Source organism: Tupaia chinensis, unplaced genomic scaffold (assembly GCF_000334495.1).
Source record: "Tupaia chinensis unplaced genomic scaffold, TupChi_1.0 Scaffold000198_1, whole genome shotgun sequence".
Classification (NCBI taxonomy): domain Eukaryota; kingdom Metazoa; phylum Chordata; class Mammalia; order Scandentia; family Tupaiidae; genus Tupaia; species Tupaia belangeri.
In genome coordinates, this window is record NW_006159673.1 from 1,958,514 (window position 1) to 1,984,206 (window position 25,693).

At 45.3% G+C, this 25,693-nt stretch overlaps 1 protein-coding gene and 1 long non-coding RNA gene across 6 annotated transcripts in view; both read left to right on the forward strand.

Moving 5' to 3' along the window:
• LOC102470681 (uncharacterized) overlaps window positions 1-9,591 on the forward strand; it is a 27,546-nt gene extending 17,955 nt beyond the window's left edge. For both annotated transcript variants that reach the window (XR_334332.3, XR_334331.3), the window contains exons 2-3: window positions 6,185-6,246; window positions 9,506-9,591. This is a non-coding gene — a long non-coding RNA (uncharacterized LOC102470681). The remainder of the gene's footprint in view (window positions 1-6,184; window positions 6,247-9,505) is intronic.
• A 3,982-nt stretch (window positions 9,592-13,573) lies between these two features.
• The window catches only part of DCAF6 (DDB1 and CUL4 associated factor 6), a 136,067-nt gene continuing 123,947 nt past the window's right edge, over window positions 13,574-25,693 (forward strand). For all 4 annotated transcript variants that reach the window (XM_027771257.1, XM_027771258.1, XM_027771259.1 and 1 more), the window contains exons 1-2: window positions 13,574-13,631; window positions 16,890-16,982. The gene's annotated coding sequence lies outside the window, so the exon portion shown is untranslated. The remainder of the gene's footprint in view (window positions 13,632-16,889; window positions 16,983-25,693) is intronic.

Sequence of the window (25,693 nt, forward strand, 5' to 3'; positions counted from 1 at the left end):
TGATTGGTTGCTTTTGGACCAATCATGAGGTGCCGGGTATGCAAATTTGAGGGATTCTAGTGGCCAATCAGAGCAAGGTTTCGAAGGTCAGGTTTTTGGAAGGGAACCAATCATGGTAATTGTTTGCTCTCTGAGAAACCTCAACAGACTCGCTGGTGTGCAGCTTCCCACAAAGGAGGAGTTTTAGAATTTATTCCTCTGAAGAATTTACATTGCCGTGTAAGAATAGCATAGCATGCAGTTGGGTGGGAGACAGGTTACAGTGTATCTATGCAGTACTATAGCCTGGGAACAGTAGTGGCTAGTCAGGGAGCTCTTTGTTAAGATGTGTCCTTGGACCATTGTTCTTGTAGCCAAGATGTGTCTGGGAAGTGACAGACTAATTCACTTACCTCTGCCAGACTTAGCAGACTTCCTCAGTCCTTTTTTTTTTTTTTTTTTTTTTTTTTTTAAGAATTATTCTATTTGACTTATTTTATTTTATTTTATTTTGACCAGATAGGGAGAGAGAGTGAGCAAGAGAGAGATGGGAAGTGAGAAAATAAGCCTCCAATTGGCCATGTGGAAGTCCAGGGACCTTAATCACCATGCTGCCTGCTGGGCCTCCTTTCCTCATTCTTTTTTTTAATTTTTAATTTTTATTTTTTGGAGAGGTTTTTGCAGTAGGGTGCATGCGCTCGCCAGCCAGCCAGCCAGATACAGAGGGACAGAAAGCGAGAAATCACCCCCCAGGGGGAATGGCCATGCTGCAATCCCCAATCCCTTCTCCTCCATTCTCCTCTCGGGATCTTGGGCACGCGCGCACACGCGCCCGGTGTGAATTTTAAGCCACCGGGTCCGGGACACGAACCGCGGTTGACTACATGGAAGTCCAGCAACATAGCCATTACACTAACTGCTGGTCCCCCTTCCTCATTCTTTATACATTTTAAAGTCTTTTCTTAGTTTCTGTGGTATATAAGGCACATTTAGGAGTTTTGCATATGCTAATTTTTTTCTCACAGTAAATCTGTAAAGTTCAGGGTGGTATTTCCACTTTTACAAATGTGAAATTGAGTCTCTGAGAGGTTAAGTTTTCCTAGCATAAGTGTAGTACATGCCAAGTTAGGTATTTCAGCCTGTGTCTGCCATTTCTTGCTTTAAGCATCTCATAGTCTGGGAGGGGAGACAGGTATTAGATACATAAATTCCAAGGCTGCTTCATAAATTACACAGTCATCAGAAATGAACAGTTGCTACATATTTATTGTCATTAAACCATATTTCCTTGAACGTAGAGTGTATTGCAGACAGATCGGATAGTATGCTCCTGCCACGCATTCACAGATGAGCGAATGTGTGGAGTACTTCCTTGGGTTAGGCACTGTGGAGACTCCGGAACGGACAGTGTTAATTTTTCCTACGGACACCAGAGAGCTGATACAGAGATGCAGCTATCAGGAGTGTGGTATGCAAAGACTTGAATAGGAAGCCACAATAGTAAGTTCATCCATAAACAGTGATTGGTTAGGGGCCAGCGGGTGATGTGGCAGTTAGGAGTGCTAGACTCCCGCATGGCTGACCACAGTTCAAGTCCCGGACGTGGTGGCTTGCTTTTTCACTCTCTCTCTTTCTCTCTCTGTCCCTTTCCAGTCCAATTAATATAAATAAATAAATACATAAAGTTAGAGAAAATAACTCTTTTTTAAAAAGCCATCGATTATTGGGAGAAGGTTCGCCGTGACTCTTTTGCGTTTTCGCACATCCTGTGAGCAGGCACGCGTTGTTCTGGATGCTCTTGTCAGTGGCATTTATCTAGTGGACAGCCTTGGAGGCACAGGCCCTCCCTCTGGAGCAGGCAGGTTTGCTCATTGCCCAGGACAATGAAGGTGGGGTTCCCTTGGGGCACAGATCAGGTGAGTTTGCGTGACACAAGGTTTGGGTTCCGCCAGTGCAGCTTCCTCAGCTGTGATCCATCCCATGGCACTCAGTGTCCCTGAGGTCTCGGGAGTTTCCCTGTGAAGTTTGAAAGGTGGGGCTCAGGTGAACCGGAAGCCCTGCTTTGCGTGCTGAGTAGTCTTTGCCTCTGGGTTAGGAGTCGTGTTTTCCGCCAGCATCCAAGAGATGGTGACAGGCCAATCGGTTATCTTAGAAACATGCCAGACCCTCTGCATAGCAGTCAGACATGAGTGTATTTTCATTGTAATTTGTGGGGATCCATAGACAGTGATTGTTTAGGTGCCAGCGGGTGATGTGGCAGTTAGGAGTGCTAGACTCCCGCATGGCTGACCACAGTTCAAGTCCCGGACGTGGTGGCTTGCTTTTTCACTCTCTCTCTTTCTCTCTCTGTCCCTTTCCAGTCCAATTAATATAAATAAATAAATACATAAAGTTAGAGAAAATAACTCTTTTTTAAAAAGCCATCGATTATTGGGAGAAGGTTCGCCGTGACTCTTTTGCGTTTTCGCACATCCTGTGAGCAGGCACGCGTTGTTCTGGATGCTCTTGTCAGTGGCATTTATCTAGTGGACAGCCTTGGAGGCACAGGCCCTCCCTCTGGAGCAGGCAGGTTTGCTCATTGCCCAGGACAATGAAGGTGGGGTTCCCTTGGGGCACAGATCAGGTGAGTTTGCGTGACACAAGGTTTGGGTTCCGCCAGTGCAGCTTCCTCAGCTGTGATCCATCCCATGGCACTCAGTGTCCCTGAGGTCTCGGGAGTTTCCCTGTGAAGTTTGAAAGGTGGGGCTCAGGTGAACCGGAAGCCCTGCTTTGCGTGCTGAGTAGTCTTTGCCTCTGGGTTAGGAGTCGTGTTTTCCGCCAGCATCCAAGAGATGGTGACAGGCCAATCGGTTATCTTAGAAACATGCCAGACCCTCTGCATAGCAGTCAGACATGAGTGTATTTTCATTGTAATTTGTGGGGATTCAGGTGCTTCGTTTCGTTAGTTTTTCTTAAAACTTTGTATTTTAGGGGGCGTTTCGCTTTTATCTCTGGGTAGTGACTTGATTACTGAAAGAGTAATTTGTGGTAGTCTGCTCTAGCAGTGCATTTCATGGGGCGTCTGGAGTACAGATTATTTTTGTCCCAAAGTCTCACAGCACTGTTGTTTCAGAGCTGCCTCGGGGCACGGGCACGTCTGAATCTCACAGACGGGTCCTCGTGGAGAGGCTCGCCCCGCCTTCTCTCCTGTCTCACTGTTCGCTTGTTCATAGATAAACAACTTCCCAAATTTCAAAAACTGCATTTTAAAGATCACTTTCAAAATATTTGTTATAGTTTTGTTTGTGACTTTATAATAACAGAGACAGTATGGTTTTAAATATTTTTGAGAAAATATTTACATGTTAACTACAAACCCAGATTTTTTAATTCGGGAAAAAATGTTTTTACTACTTTACCATTTTAATGAGTTCTATTAATAGATGATGTGATAGTACTTATTATTAATACTTATTTTTAAAATTTAACTTATAACTCAGGATTACCAGGCCCGCCTTTGGCCAAGGGGAATGATTTAAAAAACTATGTTATCTGGGGACCAGCAGTTGGCGTAATGGCTGTCTCTGGACTCCCATGTAGTCAATTGCAGTTCGAGTCCCAGACCCAGTGGCTTAAACTCATGCCGGGCGCATGTGCATGCGTGCCCAAGATCCTGAGAGGAGAATGGAGGAAAAGGGATTGCGGTGTGACCATCCCTCCCAAGGGCATGATTTCTTGCTTTCTGTCTGTCTGTCTGTCTCTGTCTTTCTGGCAAGCGCACGTGCTCTGTAGCAAAAACCTCTCTTGAAAAAATGTTACCTGAGGACCGGAAAATGGCGTAATGGTTATGTCACTGGATTCCCATGTAGTGGACCGCGGTTCAAGTCCTGGACCTGGCGACTTAAAATTCACATGTGCGTGCCCAAGGGCCCAAGAGGAGAACCGAGGAGAAGGGATTGCAGTGTACCATCTTCACTGGGGGATGATTTCTCGCTTTCTGCCTCTTTCTGTCTGTCCGATGAGCCCACACACCTTATAGCAAAAATCTCTTTTAAAAAATTTTTTAAAAAAAGTTATTAATTTACTGTAGTCAGCATCTTTTTAAAAAAAAATCAGATTTGAAATGTTAATTATATAAAGTTCAACTTAGGTCATGTAAACACTTCACAAAATTTCTTCCAGTCAGTTTAGGAATCATAGAACATCCCTCCCCCATCAACCCCCACAATTATATATTTCTTTTAACTTATGTTAATCTTCTACTGAGCCACCTTACTGATTTTAAACAAGGGGAAAGGAGTGAAACAAAATGGCTTCAGGGAGATCTTGATTTTTATGTCGAATGGCAAGAAAACCTAATAGAGAACGCTGTCCTTTGTGACCGTACATAGAGACTGGTGTAATTTTACTAGGGAGCTCATCAGCCCAGTTACGTAATTATCACTCTCGTCCGTAAGTTCCACTTCCTGGAGACCTGAAAGTTGACAACATCCTTGCGTCCAGGAGGCTGCTTCCAGCGACTCTGCAGCCGCCGCCATGCCACAAAACAAACATATTGAATCACATCGTGAACGCTATGGATACCGTTTGGATTACCATGAGAAAAAGAGAAAAGAGGAAAGTCGGGAGGCTCCCAAACATGTAAGGAAGGCAAAAAAGATGACTGGACTGAAGGCTGAGCTCTATCATCAACAGCACCATGCTGAGAAAACACAAATGAAAAAGACTATCAAGATGCATGAAAAGAGGAAACCGAACAATAGAGTGATGAACAGACCCCAGGAGGAGCAGGACCTGCCTGTCTGTTGGACAGAGGACAATCCCAAGCCGAAGTACTTTCCAGTATGATGAAACAAAAACGGAAAGAGAAAGCGGGAAAATGGGAAGTCTCTCCACCCAAAGTTCGAGCCCAGGGAGAAACAAGTTTTAAAAGTTACTCGAATGGGGAAGAGAAAGAAGAAGGCATGGAAGAGGATGGTTACAGAAGTTTGCTTTGTTGGAGGTGGCTTTACTAGAAAACCACCTAACTATGAAAGACTCAGTAGGCCAGTGGGCCCACGTTTCAAGAAGGCCCGTGTAACATATCCTGAACTGAAAGCCACTTTTGCCTGCCAGCACTAGGTATAAAGAAGAACCCCTCATCCCCACTACTACATCTGTGCACCAAAGGTCCTGTCACTGAGTGAACGTGAGCGAGCTGGGCCTTGTGACACAAGGAGGCAGGGTTATTTGGGGGAGGTATGCCCAAGTTACCAACAGCCCTGAAAATGATGGATGCATAGATGCTGTCTTACTGGTTTGAGAGCAGTTGCATACAAATAACTCCTTGTAATTTTGAAGATGATACACCATCTGGAAAACCACCATGACTGTGATGTTTCTGAATATAGCCGGTCTTACATGTCTGCAGTCATCCAAAGATTATTTATTAAATTGTACAAAAACATTAAAGTGGCCCGGCTTTACTAAATAAATAAATAAATAAATTTCACTTCCTTTCATTGTAGCTACTGAATGCTTTTAGGTCTATCTTTATAAAGATGATTCATTTCTTAAAAGGAGACATTCTCTTTTTCAAAAAAGGAACTTGTGCTGTTTTTGGAACATTCTAAACTACACTGCACGGCCTGGTCGGCTGCACTTTTTCTTTGCTTCCACGTCTCTTTCTCTAACAGTGCCATTCTGAGACTGAGAGATGCCGTGCCGCACTCGCACTGTCTGCTGCCCTGTCTAAAATGGAGAGCCTATGTCGCACGGCCAGCCCTCTTTGACTTGTCCCCTTCCCTTCTTCGTTTTCTCACACAGCACTTTCCCCACCTGACATACTGTTTATTGCCTCTCTCCCCTGAAGAAAGGGCAAAGATCTCTGTTATTTTACCACGGTATTTCTAAAGCACCTAGGTCATTACTTGGACCCGAGCTGGTACTCAGTAAACATTTGCTGAAGGAATGGGTGAGTGAAGAAATGCCTGTGTGTTTACTGTGGCCCAGACACTGCCACGCTCTTGCTGCCCCTGAAAAGTTTAGTCCTTAGGACAACCACTAGCCGCGAGAGATCTTCTGAGGAGGAGACCGGGAGGGGGGAGCAGCTGGCCTTGCCCTCTGGCACTCAGCTTATAAAAGTGGAGCTGACCTCATTTTGGCAGGTCTCAGGCTCTTAACTTCGCTGTCGTGTTTTTCTCAGCAGTAAATTGTATAACTTATTTAATTCTTTTTTTTTAAACAGGTAGAAGAGAATTTATCCAAAGATTAAAACTTGAAGCAACCCTAAATGTGCACGATGGCTGTGTAAGTAATAGTTAATTCTCCTCTGGGTGTTTGGATGTTTGATGAAATGCCCCAATCGTCCCTGAAGGGGTTGTGACTAATAAAATGGGAGAGTTTTGCATTAAAACATAAAGGTATATGTTGTATTTAGAAAAGTATTTCAAGTTTTTAAGGTGCAGATGAGTCTTCTCATATTATCAGAAGGCTTCCACCTCATTCACTCTACTGAAACGGCCTTTGCAAGGTCACTAGTGACCGCATATCGCCACACCTGGTGACTCAGAAGCTCTGACGTTCACTGTGCACACGCTCTTTTTCTGAAATCACTTATTTTGTCGGTTCCTGCGAATTCCACACTTTCTGATTCTTCCTGTGTTGGCTCACTGGGTCTTCGTCTTCCTGGCCGAGTCTTGACCTTCAGACTTGGTGGCGAAGACTCTCTCCTGGCACCGCCCGTGCTCTCTGCCCTCCAGCTCTGAGTGACCTTGGCCCACTCACCAGCATCTGACGCCCCCGTCCAGAGCACGCTTGTGTGTCTGTTCTCTCAGGAGCACTTCCAGTCACATGTCTGATAGGGCCCAGACCTAACAGGTCTGAAACAGAGCCCTTTGTAAGCTTTGCTATAAAACATTTTTTTGGTTAGACAATTATTTTATTTCACTTATTATCATCGCCATCATTTGTTTAATTTGGCTAGAGAGAGACAGAGAGAAAGAGAACGTAGGAAAGCAAGCTTCCAGGTCCAGGACTCAGACCACGGTGGGCCATGTGGGGTTCTAGTGCCTTAATAACCATGCCATCTGCCGGCCCCACATTTGTTGTAAAAATTTAAAGCATACTTTTCATATACTTATTGCCTGCATTTGGCGATTGTGAAGGTTTTGCCACATTTTCTTTTATATGTCATTTTCTTTTTCTCTCCTGGCTGAAGTATTTTAAAACAAATCCCAGCTAGTGTATCATTTCACCCCGATATGTAAGCCTATAACAGTGGGTATTTTTTACACTGTGTTACCAGAACGCCATTCTATGACTTAATTTTTGGGGGGAGAGGTTTTTTGCTATAGGGCGCCTATACTCGCCAGACAGACAGAGAGAGACATAGAGACAGAAAGTGAGAAATCACTCCCCGGGGGGATGGTCACGCCGCAATCCCTTCTCCTCCATTCTCCTCTCGGGATCTTGGGCATGCACACACATGCGCCCAGCGTGAGTTTTAAGCCACTGGGTCTGGGACACGAACCGCGGTCGACTACATGGGAGTCCAGCGACATAGCCATTACGCTAACTGCTGGTTCCCATAAAAACTTGTTAATTTTTTAAAAATTATTTATTTAACTTTATTTATCATTATTATTGTTATTTTAATTTGCTACAGGGTGCATGTGCTCACCAGAGAGAGACAGACAGACAGACAGACAGACATGTGGGAGTCCAGGACCTTAACAACCACACCACCTGCTGGGCCCAAAACTTTTTAACTTTTAAAATAAACAGTATTCACTGGATTGTATTTAAAGTGTAATCACAGTTCTGTAAAAATGTGGACAGGAAAAAGATAAACAGCTTGAGGGATAGCAGTACAAACATTTTCTTCTCCCTGAGTTTTAAATAGGCTCCGCAGGGCTCAGACCTGGGCCTCTGATCACATCCTGATTTCCTCCCCGCTGTTGTTTCTGCTCAGGTTTTCAGTCATCAGCTCCAGCAGTGTTCTCAGAAACAGGACCCCAGAACGCCGGGTCACAGTCTCCTTCAGGCTAGGGCCACTGATGTCCTTGGCTGTGCTCTTCAGAGGTTGGCTGTCTTAGCTCAGTTTCTTAAAAAAAAAAAAAAAAGTTTAAAAGTACATTGTTTAGATCACTTTTTATAATGAAATAAAGTATCCCAATGTAACAAGACTAATATCTGACTGAGAATAAGTGATTAAACTTTGAATTTCAGTAACTACCAGGTCTCACTTGTCTGCTGACTCTGAGGTGATGACAACTGGCCCAGAGCACTCGGGCCGGAAGGTTGTCTCACAGAGATGTCTCCTGGCCCTCCTGCTTTCGTCAGCACGCTGCCTCGCAGCCTGGGAGCACAGAGCCACGTGGCCTGCACTGTGCCGGCACACTGGGTCTTGGGCTATGGGAAGGCACCGAAGGGGTAAAGGAAACCAGAGGACACTTAGACCATCCGGGCAAGAGAAGACAACAGTTTAAATTGGGACAAGACAGACAAGAGGTAGATGGAGCCAGCCAGCGGGGAGGTGGTGAAGGTGCCTGGGTCACACCTGGCCAACCGCACAGTTCAAGTCCTAGACCCAGAGGCTTGAAAAGCATGCCAGGCACATGTGCATGTGTGTACCCCAAACCCCTAGGGTAAATTTGGCTGCTGCTAATACATTGAGAGAGGTTGCATTTTTATTTTTATTCAGTTCCAAATCCTCTCTATCAATAATTTACTTGGTAATTTTTTTCTTTTACCATTTGCTATTTTCTAGAGAGAGATTTTTGCCATAAGGTGTGTGTGCTTGCTCAAGAGATAGAAAGTGAGAAATCACCCTGGGGGGATGAGGTGGGTGGGTGGCCGGGTGGCCATGCCACAATCCCTTCTCCAGTCTCTGCTAGGGATTTTAAGTACACATGTATAAGCACCCAGCATGAGTTTCAAGCCACCAGGTCTGGGACTCGAACCGTGGTTGGCCAAGGAAGGAAGCCCAGCACCTTAACTACCATACCACCTGTTGGCCCCATGCTGGTGTATTTTACAGTTGTTCCTTCTTACCTATCCTGCTGGAAGCACAAGAGTTGTGCTCTGAAATTGACTGAGAACCTGGTTGAGCCCCTAAAGTTGAACCTCAGAGAAGAGTGCTCTCTCCAGGCCTCCCTCGGACTGCGACTAGGTCCCCAGGGAAGGTTCAACAATCTGGTTAGTCCTTTCTGAGCCATGGCTGTTTCGTCACTTTGAGTCCAGGTTCTCTGCCCGGCACTGTTTCCTGCAGGTTTCCCATGCCCCTGCTCCAGTGGACAGACCTCCTTGTCCCCTGTGGATCTCTTCAGTCTTAGGGGCAGTGGGCTGTCCTGTGTCCATCCGCACCTCTCCGAAGGAGTCAAGAGGAGTTGACTTTGCCGTCTGCCCAACTTTTATTTGTTGCCAGGATGTGGAATTGGAAACTGGAAATAGGTGTTTTCGATATGTCAACCGAAATGCGTTTACCACAGGGAGAGCCTTGTCAGAGTACAGCTTTCCTTCCGTGATCAAGTGTCCAGCTCGCTCACGCTTCTGCTCACTCTCCTAGGTCAACACGATCTGTTGGAATGACACAGGGGAGTACATCTTATCCGGCTCGGATGACACCAAGTTAGTGATTAGTGACCCAAACAGTGATTGGTTAGGGGCCAGCGGGTGATGTGGCAGTTAGGAGTGCTAGACTCCCGCATGGCTGACCACAGTTCAAGTCCCGGACGTGGTGGCTTGCTTTTTCACTCTCTCTCTTTCTCTCTCTGTCCCTTTCCAGTCCAATTAATATAAATAAATAAATACATAAAGTTAGAGAAAATAACTCTTTTTTAAAAAGCCATCGATTATTGGGAGAAGGTTCGCCGTGACTCTTTTGCGTTTTCGCACATCCTGTGAGCAGGCACGCGTTGTTCTGGATGCTCTTGTCAGTGGCATTTATCTAGTGGACAGCCTTGGAGGCACAGGCCCTCCCTCTGGAGCAGGCAGGTTTGCTCATTGCCCAGGACAATGAAGGTGGGGTTCCCTTGGGGCACAGATCAGGTGAGTTTGCGTGACACAAGGTTTGGGTTCCGCCAGTGCAGCTTCCTCAGCTGTGATCCATCCCATGGCACTCAGTGTCCCTGAGGTCTCGGGAGTTTCCCTGTGAAGTTTGAAAGGTGGGGCTCAGGTGAACCGGAAGCCCTGCTTTGCGTGCTGAGTAGTCTTTGCCTCTGGGTTAGGAGTCGTGTTTTCCGCCAGCATCCAAGAGATGGTGACAGGCCAATCGGTTATCTTAGAAACATGCCAGACCCTCTGCATAGCAGTCAGACATGAGTGTATTTTCATTGTAATTTGTGGGGATTCAGGTGCTTCGTTTCGTTAGTTTTTCTTAAAACTTTGTATTTTAGGGGGCGTTTCGCTTTTATCTCTGGGTAGTGACTTGATTACTGAAAGAGTAATTTGTGGTAGTCTGCTCTAGCAGTGCATTTCATGGGGCGTCTGGAGTACAGATTATTTTTGTCCCAAAGTCTCACAGCACTGTTGTTTCAGAGCTGCCTCGGGGCACGGGCACGTCTGAATCTCACAGACGGGTCCTCGTGGAGAGGCTCGCCCCGCCTTCTCTCCTGTCTCACTGTTCGCTTGTTCATAGATAAACAACTTCCCAAATTTCAAAAACTGCATTTTAAAGATCACTTTCAAAATATTTGTTATAGTTTTGTTTGTGACTTTATAATAACAGAGACAGTATGGTTTTAAATATTTTTGAGAAAATATTTACATGTTAACTACAAACCCAGATTTTTTAATTCGGGAAAAAATGTTTTTACTACTTTACCATTTTAATGAGTTCTATTAATAGATGATGTGATAGTACTTATTATTAATACTTATTTTTAAAATTTAACTTATAACTCAGGATTACCAGGCCCGCCTTTGGCCAAGGGGAATGATTTAAAAAACTATGTTATCTGGGGACCAGCAGTTGGCGTAATGGCTGTCTCTGGACTCCCATGTAGTCAATTGCAGTTCGAGTCCCAGACCCAGTGGCTTAAACTCATGCCGGGCGCATGTGCATGCGTGCCCAAGATCCTGAGAGGAGAATGGAGGAAAAGGGATTGCGGTGTGACCATCCCTCCCAAGGGCATGATTTCTTGCTTTCTGTCTGTCTGTCTGTCTCTGTCTTTCTGGCAAGCGCACGTGCTCTGTAGCAAAAACCTCTCTTGAAAAAATGTTACCTGAGGACCGGAAAATGGCGTAATGGTTATGTCACTGGATTCCCATGTAGTGGACCGCGGTTCAAGTCCTGGACCTGGCGACTTAAAATTCACATGTGCGTGCCCAAGGGCCCAAGAGGAGAACCGAGGAGAAGGGATTGCAGTGTACCATCTTCACTGGGGGATGATTTCTCGCTTTCTGCCTCTTTCTGTCTGTCCGATGAGCCCACACACCTTATAGCAAAAATCTCTTTTAAAAAATTTTTTAAAAAAAGTTATTAATTTACTGTAGTCAGCATCTTTTTAAAAAAAAATCAGATTTGAAATGTTAATTATATAAAGTTCAACTTAGGTCATGTAAACACTTCACAAAATTTCTTCCAGTCAGTTTAGGAATCATAGAACATCCCTCCCCCATCAACCCCCACAATTATATATTTCTTTTAACTTATGTTAATCTTCTACTGAGCCACCTTACTGATTTTAAACAAGGGGAAAGGAGTGAAACAAAATGGCTTCAGGGAGATCTTGATTTTTATGTCGAATGGCAAGAAAACCTAATAGAGAACGCTGTCCTTTGTGACCGTACATAGAGACTGGTGTAATTTTACTAGGGAGCTCATCAGCCCAGTTACGTAATTATCACTCTCGTCCGTAAGTTCCACTTCCTGGAGACCTGAAAGTTGACAACATCCTTGCGTCCAGGAGGCTGCTTCCAGCGACTCTGCAGCCGCCGCCATGCCACAAAACAAACATATTGAATCACATCGTGAACGCTATGGATACCGTTTGGATTACCATGAGAAAAAGAGAAAAGAGGAAAGTCGGGAGGCTCCCAAACATGTAAGGAAGGCAAAAAAGATGACTGGACTGAAGGCTGAGCTCTATCATCAACAGCACCATGCTGAGAAAACACAAATGAAAAAGACTATCAAGATGCATGAAAAGAGGAAACCGAACAATAGAGTGATGAACAGACCCCAGGAGGAGCAGGACCTGCCTGTCTGTTGGACAGAGGACAATCCCAAGCCGAAGTACTTTCCAGTATGATGAAACAAAAACGGAAAGAGAAAGCGGGAAAATGGGAAGTCTCTCCACCCAAAGTTCGAGCCCAGGGAGAAACAAGTTTTAAAAGTTACTCGAATGGGGAAGAGAAAGAAGAAGGCATGGAAGAGGATGGTTACAGAAGTTTGCTTTGTTGGAGGTGGCTTTACTAGAAAACCACCTAACTATGAAAGACTCAGTAGGCCAGTGGGCCCACGTTTCAAGAAGGCCCGTGTAACATATCCTGAACTGAAAGCCACTTTTGCCTGCCAGCACTAGGTATAAAGAAGAACCCCTCATCCCCACTACTACATCTGTGCACCAAAGGTCCTGTCACTGAGTGAACGTGAGCGAGCTGGGCCTTGTGACACAAGGAGGCAGGGTTATTTGGGGGAGGTATGCCCAAGTTACCAACAGCCCTGAAAATGATGGATGCATAGATGCTGTCTTACTGGTTTGAGAGCAGTTGCATACAAATAACTCCTTGTAATTTTGAAGATGATACACCATCTGGAAAACCACCATGACTGTGATGTTTCTGAATATAGCCGGTCTTACATGTCTGCAGTCATCCAAAGATTATTTATTAAATTGTACAAAAACATTAAAGTGGCCCGGCTTTACTAAATAAATAAATAAATAAATTTCACTTCCTTTCATTGTAGCTACTGAATGCTTTTAGGTCTATCTTTATAAAGATGATTCATTTCTTAAAAGGAGACATTCTCTTTTTCAAAAAAGGAACTTGTGCTGTTTTTGGAACATTCTAAACTACACTGCACGGCCTGGTCGGCTGCACTTTTTCTTTGCTTCCACGTCTCTTTCTCTAACAGTGCCATTCTGAGACTGAGAGATGCCGTGCCGCACTCGCACTGTCTGCTGCCCTGTCTAAAATGGAGAGCCTATGTCGCACGGCCAGCCCTCTTTGACTTGTCCCCTTCCCTTCTTCGTTTTCTCACACAGCACTTTCCCCACCTGACATACTGTTTATTGCCTCTCTCCCCTGAAGAAAGGGCAAAGATCTCTGTTATTTTACCACGGTATTTCTAAAGCACCTAGGTCATTACTTGGACCCGAGCTGGTACTCAGTAAACATTTGCTGAAGGAATGGGTGAGTGAAGAAATGCCTGTGTGTTTACTGTGGCCCAGACACTGCCACGCTCTTGCTGCCCCTGAAAAGTTTAGTCCTTAGGACAACCACTAGCCGCGAGAGATCTTCTGAGGAGGAGACCGGGAGGGGGGAGCAGCTGGCCTTGCCCTCTGGCACTCAGCTTATAAAAGTGGAGCTGACCTCATTTTGGCAGGTCTCAGGCTCTTAACTTCGCTGTCGTGTTTTTCTCAGCAGTAAATTGTATAACTTATTTAATTCTTTTTTTTTAAACAGGTAGAAGAGAATTTATCCAAAGATTAAAACTTGAAGCAACCCTAAATGTGCACGATGGCTGTGTAAGTAATAGTTAATTCTCCTCTGGGTGTTTGGATGTTTGATGAAATGCCCCAATCGTCCCTGAAGGGGTTGTGACTAATAAAATGGGAGAGTTTTGCATTAAAACATAAAGGTATATGTTGTATTTAGAAAAGTATTTCAAGTTTTTAAGGTGCAGATGAGTCTTCTCATATTATCAGAAGGCTTCCACCTCATTCACTCTACTGAAACGGCCTTTGCAAGGTCACTAGTGACCGCATATCGCCACACCTGGTGACTCAGAAGCTCTGACGTTCACTGTGCACACGCTCTTTTTCTGAAATCACTTATTTTGTCGGTTCCTGCGAATTCCACACTTTCTGATTCTTCCTGTGTTGGCTCACTGGGTCTTCGTCTTCCTGGCCGAGTCTTGACCTTCAGACTTGGTGGCGAAGACTCTCTCCTGGCACCGCCCGTGCTCTCTGCCCTCCAGCTCTGAGTGACCTTGGCCCACTCACCAGCATCTGACGCCCCCGTCCAGAGCACGCTTGTGTGTCTGTTCTCTCAGGAGCACTTCCAGTCACATGTCTGATAGGGCCCAGACCTAACAGGTCTGAAACAGAGCCCTTTGTAAGCTTTGCTATAAAACATTTTTTTGGTTAGACAATTATTTTATTTCACTTATTATCATCGCCATCATTTGTTTAATTTGGCTAGAGAGAGACAGAGAGAAAGAGAACGTAGGAAAGCAAGCTTCCAGGTCCAGGACTCAGACCACGGTGGGCCATGTGGGGTTCTAGTGCCTTAATAACCATGCCATCTGCCGGCCCCACATTTGTTGTAAAAATTTAAAGCATACTTTTCATATACTTATTGCCTGCATTTGGCGATTGTGAAGGTTTTGCCACATTTTCTTTTATATGTCATTTTCTTTTTCTCTCCTGGCTGAAGTATTTTAAAACAAATCCCAGCTAGTGTATCATTTCACCCCGATATGTAAGCCTATAACAGTGGGTATTTTTTACACTGTGTTACCAGAACGCCATTCTATGACTTAATTTTTGGGGGGAGAGGTTTTTTGCTATAGGGCGCCTATACTCGCCAGACAGACAGAGAGAGACATAGAGACAGAAAGTGAGAAATCACTCCCCGGGGGGATGGTCACGCCGCAATCCCTTCTCCTCCATTCTCCTCTCGGGATCTTGGGCATGCACACACATGCGCCCAGCGTGAGTTTTAAGCCACTGGGTCTGGGACACGAACCGCGGTCGACTACATGGGAGTCCAGCGACATAGCCATTACGCTAACTGCTGGTTCCCATAAAAACTTGTTAATTTTTTAAAAATTATTTATTTAACTTTATTTATCATTATTATTGTTATTTTAATTTGCTACAGGGTGCATGTGCTCACCAGAGAGAGACAGACAGACAGACAGACAGACATGTGGGAGTCCAGGACCTTAACAACCACACCACCTGCTGGGCCCAAAACTTTTTAACTTTTAAAATAAACAGTATTCACTGGATTGTATTTAAAGTGTAATCACAGTTCTGTAAAAATGTGGACAGGAAAAAGATAAACAGCTTGAGGGATAGCAGTACAAACATTTTCTTCTCCCTGAGTTTTAAATAGGCTCCGCAGGGCTCAGACCTGGGCCTCTGATCACATCCTGATTTCCTCCCCGCTGTTGTTTCTGCTCAGGTTTTCAGTCATCAGCTCCAGCAGTGTTCTCAGAAACAGGACCCCAGAACGCCGGGTCACAGTCTCCTTCAGGCTAGGGCCACTGATGTCCTTGGCTGTGCTCTTCAGAGGTTGGCTGTCTTAGCTCAGTTTCTTAAAAAAAAAAAAAAAGTTTAAAAGTACATTGTTTAGATCACTTTTTATAATGAAATAAAGTATCCCAATGTAACAAGACTAATATCTGACTGAGAATAAGTGATTAAACTTTGAATTTCAGTAACTACCAGGTCTCACTTGTCTGCTGACTCTGAGGTGATGACAACTGGCCCAGAGCACTCGGGCCGGAAGGTTGTCTCACAGAGATGTCTCCTGGCCCTCCTGCTTTCGTCAGCACGCTGCCTCGCAGCCTGGGAGCACAGAGCCACGTGGCCTGCACTGTGCCGGCACACTGGGTCTTGGGCTATGGGAAGGCACCGAAGGGGTAAAGGAAACCAGAGGACACTTAGACCATCCGGGCAAGAGAAGACAACAGTTTAAATTGGGACAAGACAGACAAGAGGTAGATGGAGCCAGCCAGCGGGGAGGTGGTGAAGGTGCCTGGGTCACACCTGGCCAACCGCACAGTTCAAGTCCTAGACCCAGAGGCTTGAAAAGCATGCCAGGCACATGTGCATGTGTGTACCCCAAACCCCTAGGGTAAATTTGGCTGCTGCTAATACATTGAGAGAGGTTGCATTTTTATTTTTATTCAGTTCCAAATCCTCTCTATCAATAATTTACTTGGTAATTTTTTTCTTTTACCATTTGCTATTTTCTAGAGAGAGATTTTTGCCATAAGGTGTGTGTGCTTGCTCAAGAGATAGAAAGTGAGAAATCACCCTGGGGGGATGAGGTGGGTGGGTGGCCGGGTGGCCATGCCACAATCCCTTCTCCAGTCTCTGCTAGGGATTTTAAGTACACATGTATAAGCACCCAGCATGAGTTTCAAGCCACCAGGTCTGGGACTCGAACCGTGGTTGGCCAAGGAAGGAAGCCCAGCACCTTAACTACCATACCACCTGTTGGCCCCATGCTGGTGTATTTTACAGTTGTTCCTTCTTACCTATCCTGCTGGAAGCACAAGAGTTGTGCTCTGAAATTGACTGAGAACCTGGTTGAGCCCCTAAAGTTGAACCTCAGAGAAGAGTGCTCTCTCCAGGCCTCCCTCGGACTGCGACTAGGTCCCCAGGGAAGGTTCAACAATCTGGTTAGTCCTTTCTGAGCCATGGCTGTTTCGTCACTTTGAGTCCAGGTTCTCTGCCCGGCACTGTTTCCTGCAGGTTTCCCATGCCCCTGCTCCAGTGGACAGACCTCCTTGTCCCCTGTGGATCTCTTCAGTCTTAGGGGCAGTGGGCTGTCCTGTGTCCATCCGCACCTCTCCGAAGGAGTCAAGAGGAGTTGACTTTGCCGTCTGCCCAACTTTTATTTGTTGCCAGGATGTGGAATTGGAAACTGGAAATAGGTGTTTTCGATATGTCAACCGAAATGCGTTTACCACAGGGAGAGCCTTGTCAGAGTACAGCTTTCCTTCCGTGATCAAGTGTCCAGCTCGCTCACGCTTCTGCTCACTCTCCTAGGTCAACACGATCTGTTGGAATGACACAGGGGAGTACATCTTATCCGGCTCGGATGACACCAAGTTAGTGATTAGTGACCCTTACAGCAGAAAGGTAAAGTAGCTCAAAATTCTATTTAATGAGGGGGGAAATCAACAAGATAGAAATGAAAAAATTATAGTCATGAAGAGGTCATTTGTAAATGAATATTCTCATTTTACTAAAGTTAACTGTATAATTTAGAAGTTAGTACCTGTAGCAACTTAGTTTCCTTAGGGAAAGGTAAAATGTTCTTTAACTTACTTAGGGTTAAAGTATTCAAATACGCTTCAGGTGTATAATAATTGCCACAAGTGACATCATCTCAGTAACACTGGGGACAAAAAGATAATGTGATTTATTTTTTCTTTAGCATAAAGTTCTCTCAGTAAATGAATTATCCTCTGTGTGATTCATTTCTAGCATACTATGAGTAACTGAATTTTTCCTATTAGTGAGCAGGGGTCTTTCAAAATTGGTACTTTCTTTTGTACTTAAAAGTGGTTAGAGATGTAAACATTCACAGTAGAATAACTAATATGCTTTATTTAAATTTGATTGTAAGTTTTTTGAAAAGAGTTGGAGGTTTTTGTTTATTTTTTTTTAGAGATTTTTGCTGTAGGGTGTTTGTGCTCATGGAGAGACAGAGAGACAGAAACTGAGAAATCACTCCTCCACCCCCACCCCCCAGTGGGGATGGCCACATTGCAATCCCTTCTATTCCATTCTCCTCTTGGGATTTTGGGCACGCACATACATGTGCCTGGCATGAGTTTCAAGTCACCAGGTCCAGGACTCGAACCACAGTTGGCCACAGAGGAGTCCAGCACCTTAACCACTATTCCACCCGTTGGTCCCAAGAATTGGAGTTTTAAGCCTCAGTGATCCTTGGTTAAATATGTGTATCATGACATTCTGTATAGAACATCACTTTGTAAATATTCATATTCAGCTATATTAATTTTAAACATTTAGAAGAGGGGCAGCCAGTGGCATAGTGGTCAAAGCAACTGGATCTTACGTTGCTAACTTTGTAGTTTGAATCCTGGATCCAGCAGCTTGGGTGTATGTGCATGTGCACCTCAAGTCCCGAGAGGAAGATGGAACAGAAGGGATTGTGGTGTGGCCGTCCTCCCTGGGGCCGATTTCTCTATTTCTCTCACTCTCTGCCCATTGAGTGTATGTGCTCCTTAGCAAAACTTAAAAAAAAAAATAATGAATTTTAAGAGGAATGTTGAAAGTCTTAAAATGTATTTGTTTTTATATTTTTAAAGTTTTATAGATCACAGTGAAAAATACGAATCTTTTCACCTAAATGGGCTTCTCTTCATGTGGCACATTATTTTAGTATATTTATTTTCACCACTAATTTTATGTTTTAGGGAAGAAGTAAAGCTAGAGATTGTATTGTGCAGTCTTTAGACTGTTTTTGCATAGAACTGTAACACTCTCAGTTTCATCCTTTTGTCCCCTAAAGTGCTGTGAGCATTTTTGAAATTGTGTATCTATTGGGAGTTAGAAGGGAGTCATTGAAGGGCTGCAGAGGGCCCTCCTTTGAGAGGCTTGGCTTACCCCTCCATGTACACTGGTTCCGTGGACCCTCCTGGCGGTTCTGGCACACAGGCCTGTATGACCTCATGGAGCTTCAAAACTGGGGCCTCTACAAAAAAGGATGGGAGGGAATGAGGCCAGAGTAGGGACCTGTGGATCCAGGCCTAGCTCATTGCCCCTTGCCGTGTTGCCATGCAGCTGCCACACGTGGCCCCTTGACCTTGGGTCTCCAAACCTCCCTTGACCTTGAGCCTCCAAACCTCCCTTGCCGATGGCCCCAGGATCCACCTGCACCTCGGTGAGAGGAGACTCGAATCTCTGCCTGAAGAGTCCAGCGTAACTGATGCCGGTGCACGTGAGCCCCTCAGATGACGAAAGGCTGGAACCAGAAGTGACAAGGGGCATTCACCACCATCTTTCTGCCCCTGGCCAGTTTACCAAACAGCCATCTGGTCTCCCTTACTGTGAGGCACACACTGCCTTAGGAAGGAAGGAATTTGCTCTGCAGATTCAGACACGTCCTGATTTGTAAGCTGCCCTGAAGTGGTCTTTGATCAAGTAAAGCAGTGTTCAGGCACATTTCACTGTTGGCCTTACAGGATCGGAGCCATTGATTTTCCCAGACAGACGTTGGTTCTAGGGGCCCCGGCCACCTTCGTGTGCAAAAGTACCGGGGCTGGCCGACTGGCCAGTTATCAGGACTTGGTGACCTTCACTCACGTGGCTGTGAACTTTACCCAAGAGGCGTGGATTTTATTGGATCAAATTCAGAGAAACCTGTGCAGAGATGTGTTACTGGAGAACTTCAAGAACCTCGCCTCTGTAGGAAGTCAGCTTTTCAAACCCAGTTTGTTTTCCTGACTGGAGGAAAGAGAAAAGTCGAAGACTGTACAGAGAAGAGGTTTTTAAGACAGGAAGCTGCAGTGGAGGGGCAACCTATGGCTGTGTTACACGGCCCCACGGACGCGGGCGGTAACCCTGGCTCTGTCTCCCTGATGGCTGGCTGTGCATGAAAACTCCTTCTTGCTTCAGGACCCAGTGCCTCAGTGATGGCTTTTGGGGCATCAAGCAGCAGCCTTGTTTCTTGGGTAACACTGTAAGCCGTGTGGGGAGATGGTGGGTGAACTCTCATGCCTTACACACATGAAAAACTCAAAATGCAGGAGATCCTTAAGAGTGTAGTAAGTATGGAAAAGACTTTCCTTCTCTGCGTGAGAAAACCTCTGGTGGAAAGAAACAGTGCCTCGAATCTGTGTGGAGAAGCCTTCAGCCTGACCTCAGTAGTTGGTGGTATTCCAGAGAATGCGCATGCAAGGCAGAGCTGGGATGCCGTGACTGTGGGTCAGCCCACTTCTGGTGTGGGCTGTCCTCCTTCAGACACATAGGAGAGCTCACTGTGGAGGAAGATGTACCAGCAGAAGCTGCTTGCGTAGCTGTGCTTTTACCTGTTCAGTATACAGACCCTACGAAAACACGAGTGTGAGAACGTCTAACTATTCTGTAATCCTTACTGGGGAGAAACCCTGTGAAGTAAACAATGTGGAAAAGCCTTCATTGGGTGCACAGGTCTGCTAAATATTTCCAAATACAGCCTGGAGAAAAGCCCCTATGTATGTAAAGAATGTAGGAAACCACATTGGCTTTATCTGCTTCCTGATGGCTTACGAACTCACGTTGGGAAGAAGCCCTTTGAATGTAAGATATGTGGAAAATCCTTTACTAGGTCCTCATGCGTGGTAGTCACTTTTGAATTCATGCTGGACTAAAGCCTTGTACATGTATGGGTTTGGGGAGGGCCTTTTCTTTTTACTCATGCCTGAGTAATCATGTAAGAACTCAGCTGGAGAGAAGCCTCGTTAGTGTAAGGAGTGTGGGGAAACCTCCATGCACCTCCATGCCTTAGCTCGCATATAAAACGTCACACTGGAGAGAAGCCACCTACATCAAGGGGTGTGGGAAAGCCTTGGGTGCTTCTGTCCATTTGCATCGTCACACCCAAGTGCACACTGCAGAAAAAACCACTGTCAAGAATGTGGGAAAGCCTTGAACCAGCAGTTCGCATAGTGGCTCTGTCGCTGGACTCCCATGTAGTCAACTGCAATTTGAGTCCCGGACCCAGCGGCCGAAACTCACACCGGGCACATGTGTGTGCGCACCCAAGATCCCAAGAGGAGAATGGAGAAGAAGGGATTGCTGCATGGCCATTCCCTCCCCCACCCCAGGGCGGGGGGTAATTTCTCACTTTCTGCCTCTCTGTCTCTGTCTGTCTTTCTGGCAAGTGTATGCGCCCTATAGCAAAATCCTCTCAAAAAATAAAATAAAATAAAGAAAAGAAAAGAAAAAAGGAATGTGGGAAACCCTTCAGTTCTGCCTATTTACTGCAAAGACTTGAAACAACCCCCACTCTCTGATAGTCCCTTAATGTGAGGAATGTGGGAGAGCCATCAGAATCTGCTTGTAACCTGGATGTAAGGAAGGTCTCACTCGGAAGCCATACAGTCTAAGAAATATGGACAACCATCTCTGTTTCTTCAGACCTTAAAATGTGAGCTCTTACAATGGAGGGAATCTTACTGATACAAGGTCCTTGGAAAAGTTGTCTGGTGAATACTTTGGTGACTTGTGACGTCACAGTGGAGGTAAATAGTAGGAATGTAAGAGGTGGTGGAAGGCCGTCATTTTTTTTTTTTAAGAGTTTTTTGCTATAGGGCGCATGCACTCGCCAGACAGAGACAGAGAGACAGAAAGCGAGAAATCACCCCCAGGGGGGATGGCCATGCCGCAATCCCTTCTCCTCCGTTCTCCTCTCGGGATCTTGGGCATGCATGCACACGTGCCCGGCGTGAGTTTTAAGCTACCAGGTTCGGGACGCGAACCGCAGTCGACTACATGGGAGTCCAGCGACATAGCCATTACGCTAACTGCTGGTCCCGGCCGTCATTCTTTTCATTACACTGTTGTTTAACCTATAGTAAGTGTGGTGTGTCACACCTCAGAGGAACTGTACATACAGTGAGTATCAGAATTGCTCCTTATGGCCTGGAATCTTGTATGCCAACAGAGGTATGGCTTTTGGGTGGTTCTGTAGACTTATTTGGAACATTTGTGATTCTGTCCTTATTTTTCTCCCCCCCTAAAAGCTCTGTTGTCATATTTTCTTAAGCTGCTATTCTGCACCAGGCTTTACGTGGGGACGATGATGTGTATCCATAATCTGCAGTCGCAGTGGGCTCCCTGCCCACCTGACTTTGGTCTTTGTTGTGTGAGTTCTGAAAGTATCTGGTTCTTGTTGGTGAAAAATATGTAAATAGTATCTACACTTTGGATGCAGGCTAGGCTTGGACGTGGTAGAAGTATTCCAGGAAATTGGAAGTAGTCAGCTCTAGCTGGAGAAAAAGGAGCAAGTTTGCCCCCAGTTGAGTTTCCCAACAATTTGCTTTATTCAGTTTTCAAATCCCTAGTTACTGAGGGCAAAGTGTCCAGTTACACAGTTCTTAGTGTCTGCCTGGCTCTGTGGCTGATGGCTGGGGGGTCAGATCCCACATGGTCTACCACACCGTTCACATTCTGGTCCAGGTGGCTTGGAAGACATGCGGATGGATGTCTGTGCCTGCGTGCATGCCCGAGACCCCAACAGGATGGGGGTGGGAGGGTTGTAGCTTGACATGTCCCATTGGGAGAGCTTTCTCTCTCTCCTTGTGTCTGTTTCTCTCTGGTGACCACACATGCCCTCTAGCAAATTAAGAAAACAAACAAAACTTAGAGTCAGTGGGACCAGTCATAGGAAAAAGCATTTTCATATGCTTAGAACAATTTCTTTATAAAATGCTCTGGCTTTGTTTATAGAGATTGCAGAAAAAGCACATGTATGTATAAACTCCGGACCAAGACCCGACGACGTTTATGTGTGACCTTAGTGTATTTTCTTGACATTTAAAAAAGTCGTTTATTTGGGACCAGAACTTTGTGTAATGGTTATTACATCACTGGACTCCCACGTAGTCGACCACGGTTTGAGTCCTGGACTTAGTGGCTTAAAACTCAAACCAGGCATGTGCGCGTGGGTGTCCAAGATCCTGAGAGGAGAATGGAGAAGGGATTGCGAAGTGGCCTTCCCCTTCCCCCCGGGGGGGGGGGTGATTTCTCACTTTCTCTCTGTCTGTTCTGCGAGGGCACGCGCCCTATACACAATCTCTCTTAAGAAAAAAAAACAAAAAAAGTCATGGGACCAGCAGTTAGCGTAATGGCTATGTCGCTGGACTCCCACGTAGTTGACCACAGTTCACGTCCCAGACCCGGTGGCTTAAAACTCACGTCGGGCACGTGTGCGTGTGTGCCCAAGACCCGAGAGGAGATTGGAGGAGAAGGGATTGCAGCATAGCCATCCCCTCTGGGGGGTGATTTCTCACTTTCTGTCTCTCGGTCTCTCTCAGTCTGTCTGGCGAGCGCACGTCCCCTATAGTGAAAACCTCTCCAAAAAAAGAAAGTCATTTATCAGGACCAGCAGGTAGCATGGTGGTTAAGGCTCTGGACACTCCCACATGGTCGACTACGGCTCGAGTCCCGGACCTGGTGGCTTGCTTTCTCACTTTCTCTCTCTTTCTCTCTCTCTCTCTCGTCAAATTAAAATAAATGAATGAATAAATAAAATTGAAAATAAATAATAAAAAAATTCATTTATCAAGGACCAGTAGGTGGCATGGTGATTAGGGTGCTGGACTCTCCACATGGTTGACTGTGGTTCAAGTCCCGAACCTGGCGGCTTGCTTTCTTACTTTGTCTCTCGTCAATTTTTTAAAAAATGATAATAAATAAAATGAAATAAAATGACTTTTAAAGCATCATTTTATTTCATGTAAAATTGCCAAGCTTGACCATTGTTTCATTTTACTATCTAGAGATTTGAAATGTAGCTTCTCTCAGGTAACTTTAACACTGCTTCAAATAACAGTCTTTATTATAGCTACACAGTATTCAGTTTACACAAATGACTGCAAGGAAATTTAGCTACTGAATGACGAAACTGTGAACAGCTTTGACTGATTCCAGTAGAGAAAGAAGTACGCAATGTGCTTTACACTTGATCTGCCAGTTTGCAGAGGGAGCCCTTTTTGTCTTACAGCTATGACCAGTTAGTCATTTTGAAGTTTGTAAGGTCTGAAACTTTCAGGGTCATGTGAAGTTCCGGTTAGGGATGGAATGTGTACGTTTTCTGGCTGCGTCCCAACTTAAGGATGGATTTTTATTCTTAATTTTCTTAAATTTTCTAGATCTTAAGTTTTAAAACACTCATTATTTTAATAATAATTTTGTATTACAACATTACAATAATACAATAATAAATTGTATTTTAAGAGAACTTTCTTTTTTTTACTAGTGGTAACAGCAGCTCTATGTTGGTGGTTTTATCAGTCAGGGTCCAGTTAGGAGGAGCATACATAATAATTGCTTTTATAAGAATTATTTTATTTAACTTTACTTACTTATTTTAATTTGACCAGAGAGGGACAGAATGAGAGAGAAAGAGAAAGAAAGCTACCAGGTCCAGGACTTGAACTGCAGTTGGCCATATGGGAGTCCGGTGCCCTTAACCACCATGCCACCTGCCAGCCCCCGACACATACAGTAATTTCAGCAGAGAACGTTTAATGTGAAGAGTTACTACCTAAGGGCTAACCGCTTGGTGCAGTGGTTAAGCACTGTGTACTTAACGGTCCCACACAGCCCAACGTGGTGCAGATCTCGTCCCTGCCAGCTTGAAGAACACGCCAGGTGCAGGTACAGGTGTACCCCAAACCTGTGGGATGGACAGACGGAGGAAAGGGCACGACCACACCCCACTGGGGCTTGCTTTCCCTCCCTTCTCTCTGCTGAGGGCACATGACCTCTGGCAGTTAAAAAATTACTACCCCAAATGGAAGACTGGAGCAAGAAAGGCTTTGCCTCAAAAAAGCGAAGCGGACTCTAAGACACGCAGAAGCAGCAGTATAATGAGCCCCTGTTCACTCCGGACCGAGACCCAGACTTCATTGAATGGGGTGTGCCACAGCTCACTGGATGGCACAGACGTCTCTACAGTTCCATGCCAGTGGGACCCGCTGGGCCCCTTTCTGTGGGGAACTGGGGAGGGCTGTGTAGGGCGTGTCTAGTCAGCCATGGGATGCTGCGCAGTGTCCCGGGACGTGGGGAGATGGTGGGTAGGAGCTGCGGGGTGCTGCACTGTCTCTTCAGGAGCCAAGCCCTGGAGAAGGTGCTCCCCGGCTAGCTCTAGCACTGCGTCTGCAGCTGTGGGAGCCTGCTGCGGGATGCACACTCCTTTCTCCTGTTCTCCTTCCAGGGCTTCTGCTGACAAGGCTTAAACCTAGGGCGACTGGCAAAGCAGATTATTTAAACGGTACAGCCCCATTGCCTGGTCTGCAGAAGGGAAAGGTGAATTTGCAGCTGAGAGGGAGTAGTACCATAGTTGTCCTGGTCCTGCTGCAGTGTGAGGTTTACTCCTTGATATTGGGGTCTGTGAATGAGGAAGGGTTCCGTGACTTAGCATGTTATAATTCGTATATACAGATCTATAGGTTTGTTTGCTACCATAACTTTCCGGAGCTACTTGGTTTGTGAGTCATAATTAAGCTCTAAACTCTTTTCTAATATTAATAGTTTACATTTCTATTCCTCTTCATCTTTAACATTTTTTTGTTTATTTATTTAGGTTATATAGTGATGTATGAATGAGCCTGGCTGACTATTTAAAGCTGGATCGTAAAGATTATATCATTTATTTTTAGTCTGACAGCATCTAACGTAAACTCAACTAATTTAAGAAACTGGAATCTGTTCATGGGCAGTGGCTAGGTTCTAGGGAAAAGCTTCATGACATCCAATTCAATAAACTGAACTGGATTGAGTTTTCATTAGGATGTAATAATTAAATTATTTTTATTCTCGTTGACTCAGTCTCTGAGCTCAAATGTGGAGGGAAACGCACAATTTTTTTTCTCTAGGTTTTTGCGTGTGCACTCTTCACAGAGAGGGAACGTGAGAAATCACCCATCCATCCCTCCTAGGGGGTGGCCACACTGCAGTCTCTACTCTGTATTCTTCCTGGAGTTTGGGGGATGCATGCACATGCACCCAGCATGATTTTAAACACACCAGGTCCAAGACTCAAACTGTGGTCAGCCATGTAGGAATCCAGTGCCTTACCCACCATGCCACCTGCTGGCCCTGTGTACAGTTAT